General features: G+C 36.6%; 1 non-coding gene across 1 annotated transcript; it reads left to right on the forward strand.

Annotated features, from left to right (window-relative positions):
* Positions 1-5,205: 5,205 nt before the first annotated feature.
* Positions 5,206-5,312, forward strand: LOC131181250 (small nucleolar RNA R71). Its single transcript, XR_009149876.1, has one exon. It is a non-coding gene; the product is annotated as a small nucleolar RNA R71 (small nucleolar RNA).
* Positions 5,313-6,000: the final 688 nt, after the last annotated feature.

Raw genomic sequence — 6,000 nt, forward strand, 5'->3', positions numbered from 1 at the left:
AAGTATAGTTCTAGACATCCTGACTTGCCTGGACTGTTATTTGACTACTGGAGCAATAGAACGTACAGAACACGTATAGGGAGGATGTTACATTTATGCAGAAAAAATTGCTATATGGTATGGAGAAGAGAGAAAATTCATCATTAAAGTTACTATTACCTTGCTTAAAATTTCAATCTAAAATAGAAAAGTCATTTCAAGAATAAAGCACTTCTCTCAAAGAATATAGAATCATGAATCAAGCTTATGAGAACATTTTTTTTTTATTTTTTCTTTTTTATTTTTATTAAAGCAATAAATTTCTCCTCCCCCATACTTAAAACTTGCGTTGTCCCCAATGTAAAGCCCAAATGCTAGAAAATAAAATAAAATAGAGGAAAGAAAACAAATCTGATTGTGGTTAACAAGCCACCCATGGGTTGCCTCCCAATAAGTGCTTTTGTTTAATGTCGTTAGCTCGACATGGCAAATCTCCTTAATCCTCATAAATTGGGTTACTCAATTTGAGTTCCTCCACTGTATGCTCCTGAAACCCTTCATAAAATGGCTTGAGTCTATGACCGTTGACTTTGAATACCTTATTTGTTCCTAAATTTTGAATTTCAACTACACCATAAGGAAACACATTAGTAACAACAAAGGGTCCAATCCAACGAGAATGCAACTTACCTAGCATTAGCTTCAATATGGAATTATACAATAAAACTTTTTGTACAACCTCAAACTGCTTCCTTAGAATTAATTTATCATGGAATGCCTTTGTCTTTTCTTTATAGATCTTAGAGTTCTCATAAGCTTCAAGTCGAATTTCCTCTAATTCCTGTAATTACAATTTTCTTTCCACACCAGCAGTATCCAAATTCAAATTACATTATCTAATAGCCCAATAAGCCTTATGTTCTAACTCCACAGGAAGGTGACACAACTTACCAAATACCAATCTGAAGGGGGACATACCTATTGGTGTCTTATAAGCAGTCCTATAAGCCCATAATGCATCATCAAGTCTAAGGCTCCAATCTTTTCTATTCTGTTTCACTGTTTTTTCCAAAATAAACTTGATCTCTCTATTAGACACCTCTGCTTGCCCACTTGTTTGAGGATGATAAGCTATAGATACTCCATGGAAAACACCATATCTCCTCAATAATGCCTCAACAGTTCTACTACAAAAATGTATAACTCGGTCACTGATTATAGTTCTAGGAACTCCAAACCTGCTAAAAATGTTTGACTTGATAAAACCTACGACAGCTTTAGAATCATCAGTACTGGTGGCTTTGGCTTCCACCCATTTTGAAACATAATCAACAGCAAGTAATATATAAACAAAGCCAAAAGAGGAAGGAAATGGACCCATAAAATCAATACCCCACACATAAAAAATGTCACAAACAAATATTGGATTTTGAATCAACTCATTCCTATGGGTTAAACTTCCTATTCTTTGACATTGTTCACAATTTTTGCAAATCAAATATGAATCACGAAATATAGTGGGCCAGTAAAAACCACAATCTAAAGTTTTTCTACCTATTCTATTGGGTCCAAAATGACCTCCACATGCATAGGCATGACAAAAAACAATAATAGATTGAATCTCATTATCAGGAACACATCTCCTAATAATTTGATTTGAACAAAATTTCCACAAATACGGGTCATCCCACACTTAATACTTGGCCTCACTTTTTAATTTCTCTTTCTTAGCTCTACTCAAATCAAAGGGCACAACCTTAATAACCAAATAATTCACTAAATCAGCATACCAAGGGATCATACCTTGCGATTTAAACAACTGCTCATCAGGAAAAAGTTCTTGCAAAGGAAGTGGATCTTCTTGTGTCACTAATCTGCTCAAATGATCTGCTACCAGGTTCTCAGTTCTTTTTTTTATCTTTGATTTAAAGATCAAATTCTTGCAGTAGAAGGATCCATCTAATCAACCTTGGTTTTGCTTCCTTCTTTTCTAAGGGATACTTCAACGCTGCATGATCAGAGAAGATAATTATTTTAGAAGCAAGCAAATATGACCAAAATATGTCTAAAGCAAAAAATATAGCCAAAAACTCTTTTTCGATCGGAGAATAATTGCGCTGAGCTGAATTGAGTATTCTGGATTCATAATAAATCACATGAAAGAGCTTCCCAACACGCTACCCTAAAACTGCTCCCACTGCATAATTACTCGCATCACACATAATTTCAAACGGTATAGTCCAATCAGGAGCCTGGATAATAGGAGGTGATGTCAATGCATAATTCAATTTGTCAAAAGCCTCCTTGCACTCTTCACTGAACTCAAAAGAAACATCTTTTTGCAAGAGTATAGACAAAGGCAATGCTATCTTAGAGAAATCCTTATTGAACCTGTGATAGAAACCTACATGACCAAGAAAAGAGCGTACTTCCCTCACAGTTATGGGGTAGGGTAAGTTCACAATTAAATCAATTTTTGACTTATCCACCTCAATACCCCTATTAGATACAACATGACCCAAAACAATCCCCTATTCCACCATGAAATGACACTTCTCATAATTCAAAACAAGATTTTTCTCAATGCATCTCTCAAGAACATAAGTTAAATGATGTAAACATGCATCAAATGAATCACCATACCCAGTAAAATCATCCATGAACACCTCAATGCAAGTATCAATGTAATATGAAAATATGCTCATCATGCATCTCTGAAATGTGGCAGGTGCATTACAAAGCCCGAAGGGCATCCTTCTAAAAGCAAAAGTTGCAAAAGGGCAAGTGGAGGTAGTCTTCTCTTGATCCTCCGATGCAGTCACAATTTGATTATATCCAGAAAAACCATCAAGAAAACAGAAATAAGACTTACTTGCTAACCACTCAAGCATCTAATCAATAAATGATAGTGGGAAGTGGTCCTTCCTTATTGCTGAATTTAGCTTGCGATAGTCTATGCACATTTGCCATCCACTTTGAATCCTTGTTGGAACAAGTTCATTATCTTAATTCGCTACCACAGTGACTCCTGATTTTTTTAGCACTACTTGGACTGGACTTACCCATTTGCTCTCTAAAATTGGGTAAATAACTCCTGCATCTAGTAGCTTTAAAATCTCCTTTGTCACAACCTCCATCATCTGTGGGTTTAATCTCCTTTGAGCTTCTCTACTTGGTTTAGCCTTATCTTCCAGTAAAATCCTATGCATGCACACTGATGGACTTATACCTTTGATGTCAGCTATTGTCCATCCAATTGCTTCCTTGTGTATTCTCAGAACCCTAGTCAATCTGTCTTCTTCAATCTTTGTTAAATTACTTGAGATGATAACTGGAAGTGTCTCATTTTCTCCTAAGTAAACATACTTCAAATGCTCAGGTAAAGGCTTGAGTTTAAGGACTGGTGCCTGCACCACAAAAGGTAATATTTTGTGTGAGATACAGATAAGTCAATTTTTGATACTCCTTACGTTTTTTGAACAGGAGGTAATGACTACAATGCCATTACTGCCTCTTGAACCTTTACACTTAATGGTTGATTGGTACTAATTTCTTGAATTCCTTGACTAATCACCACTTTTTACACATCCTCCATGACTAACTCAAAAACATCCTGCACAATTGTATCAACAACATCAATAGAAAAAATAGAATGATCATTAGCAGGATACTTCATGGCATCAAAGATATTAAATTTGACAGTCTCTCCATCAAACTCCATAGTTAAGGTGCCATCATCCACATCAATTTTTGCCTTGGCAATTTTTAGGAAAGGTCTTCCAAATAAAATCAAAGCTGACTTTGATGTGGGAACACTATCTTCCATATCCAGAATGTAAAATTCTGTAGGAAAAATCAATTCTCCAACCTACACCAACACATCCTCAACTACTCCCAATGGGTAAGCATTAGAATGATCAGCTAACTGAATAATGACATTGGTTTCTTTCAAAGGACCCAAATTTAAAGTTTTAAAAACTGAATTTGACATAACATTAATAAATACTGCTAAATCTACCATTGCACGTTCAAATTTAGAATCACCTATTCTGCAGGGAATAGAAAATGAACCTGGATCCTTACACTTAGGGGGTAATTTTTACTGAATTAATGCTGACACATTTTCCCCCACACTGATCTTCTCATTATTCCTCAACTTGCGCTTTGTAGTGCATAGTTCCTTAAGGAATTTAGCATACTTGGGAACTTGTTTAATCACATCAAGTAAAGGTATATTCACCTCTACCTTTCTGAAAGTCTCCAAAATTTCTTTCTCTTATTCTTCTTTCTTATTTTTAGCCAACCTGCAAGGGAATGGAGGAAGAACCGAATTATTGATCTTATTAAAGTTAGGTTTAGTATTTACCTCAACTTCAGGAACTTCAGACTCTTTTTCTCCTTGCTCTTTTTCTCTTTGCTTCTTCTTTTTTATTGGCTCATGTGGAGTCTGAGTATTAACTTCTTTCCCACTCTGCAACAGTATTGCACTTGCATTTTCTCTAGGATTCATGAATGTTTGTGATGGAAGGTTTCCGGAACCTTGAGCTTCCAGCTTACTCACAGATGAGGCTAACTGACCAATCTGCCTCTCTATATTTTGAATGCTATTTCTGGTCTCCTGTTTAAACTGTTGGGTATTATTAGCCAAAGCCTTAACAATTTCATCAAGTGACATACCTTGATTTGAGGGAGGTGGAGGTGGAGGCAGTTGTGGTTGATTCACTTATGGTCTTTACTGCTGGTATCGGCTTTGCATCGGTTGCTTCCCATAACTCAGGTTGGGATGATCTTGCCATCCTGGATTGTAAGTATTCGAATAGGGATCATACCTGCGTTGTGGCTGTCCATAATGTCCTACTGCATTAGCATGTTGCATTGATTCATCCTCTTGTAATACAGGACACATATCAGTAGCATGACCCGAACCCGACACAAATTCCACATGCCTTAATAGTTTGCATATTCCCTACAGCCAACTGTCTCACCAAAGAAGTTAAATCAGAAATTTGTTTCTCAAGGCTAGATGTACTTGCCTCATTAACCTTCATAGGTGTGTGATCCATTCTTATTCCAAACTGTTGAGAATTTGCTGCCATGTTAGCAATCAGCCTCGTTGCCTCTTCTAGTGTCTTTTCAACTAAAGCTCCTCCACTAGTAGTGTCTATCATACTATGGTCCATTGGTAGAAGTCCCTCATAGAAATATTGAATCAACAGCTGCTCACTTATTTGATGATGGGGACAGCTTGCACACAGCTTCTTAAATCTCTCACAGTACTCATACAAGCTCTCTCTATTGTACTGCTCAATGCCACAAAATTCTTTTCTTATGTTAGCAGCATAGGAAGCAGGAAAATACTTTTTTAGAAATATCTGTTTCATCCCATTCCATGAGTTGACAAATCCGGAAGGAAGGTAATACAACGAATCCTTAGCTGTTCCTTCCAGTGAGAAAGGAAAAGCTCGAAGCTTGATTTAATCCTCTAAAACTCCTTGAGGTTTCATGCTGGAACACACAACATGAAATTCCTTTAGATGCTTATGCAAATCCTCACCTACAAGACCATGAAACTTAGGCAACAAATGGATTAGTCCAGTTTTCAACTCAAAAGAAACATTTAAAGTAGGGTATTGAATACACAAAGGCTGTTGGTTTAGATCAGGAGCAACCAACTCTTTCAAAGTCCTAGCAGCCATGGTTTCATTTTTGGAATTTGACTCTGATTCCGAATCCGAACCCAAACTTAGCTCCTTTAGAGATTGGACTCCTTCATATGTACTCGAAATTAGCCTACCTTGCTTAGCCAATTTTCTCAACTGTTTAGCTATTTTTTCTACTTCTGGGTCAAAGATCAACTCACCAGATTCAGAAGTTCTTGTCATAAACAAAAAGAAATCAAAGTAAAAACAGAAAAATGCCTCAAAACCCTAGAAAACAATGGAATTTGGCCTCAAGAGGGTGGGGCCAAGGAATCTTATGGATTGATTAGTTTTGATCAGAGCGTCGTTTCCTTCAAAATAG

This window comes from Hevea brasiliensis, chromosome 6 (assembly GCF_030052815.1).
Source record: "Hevea brasiliensis isolate MT/VB/25A 57/8 chromosome 6, ASM3005281v1, whole genome shotgun sequence".
NCBI classification, from domain to species: Eukaryota; Viridiplantae; Streptophyta; class Magnoliopsida; order Malpighiales; family Euphorbiaceae; genus Hevea; species Hevea brasiliensis.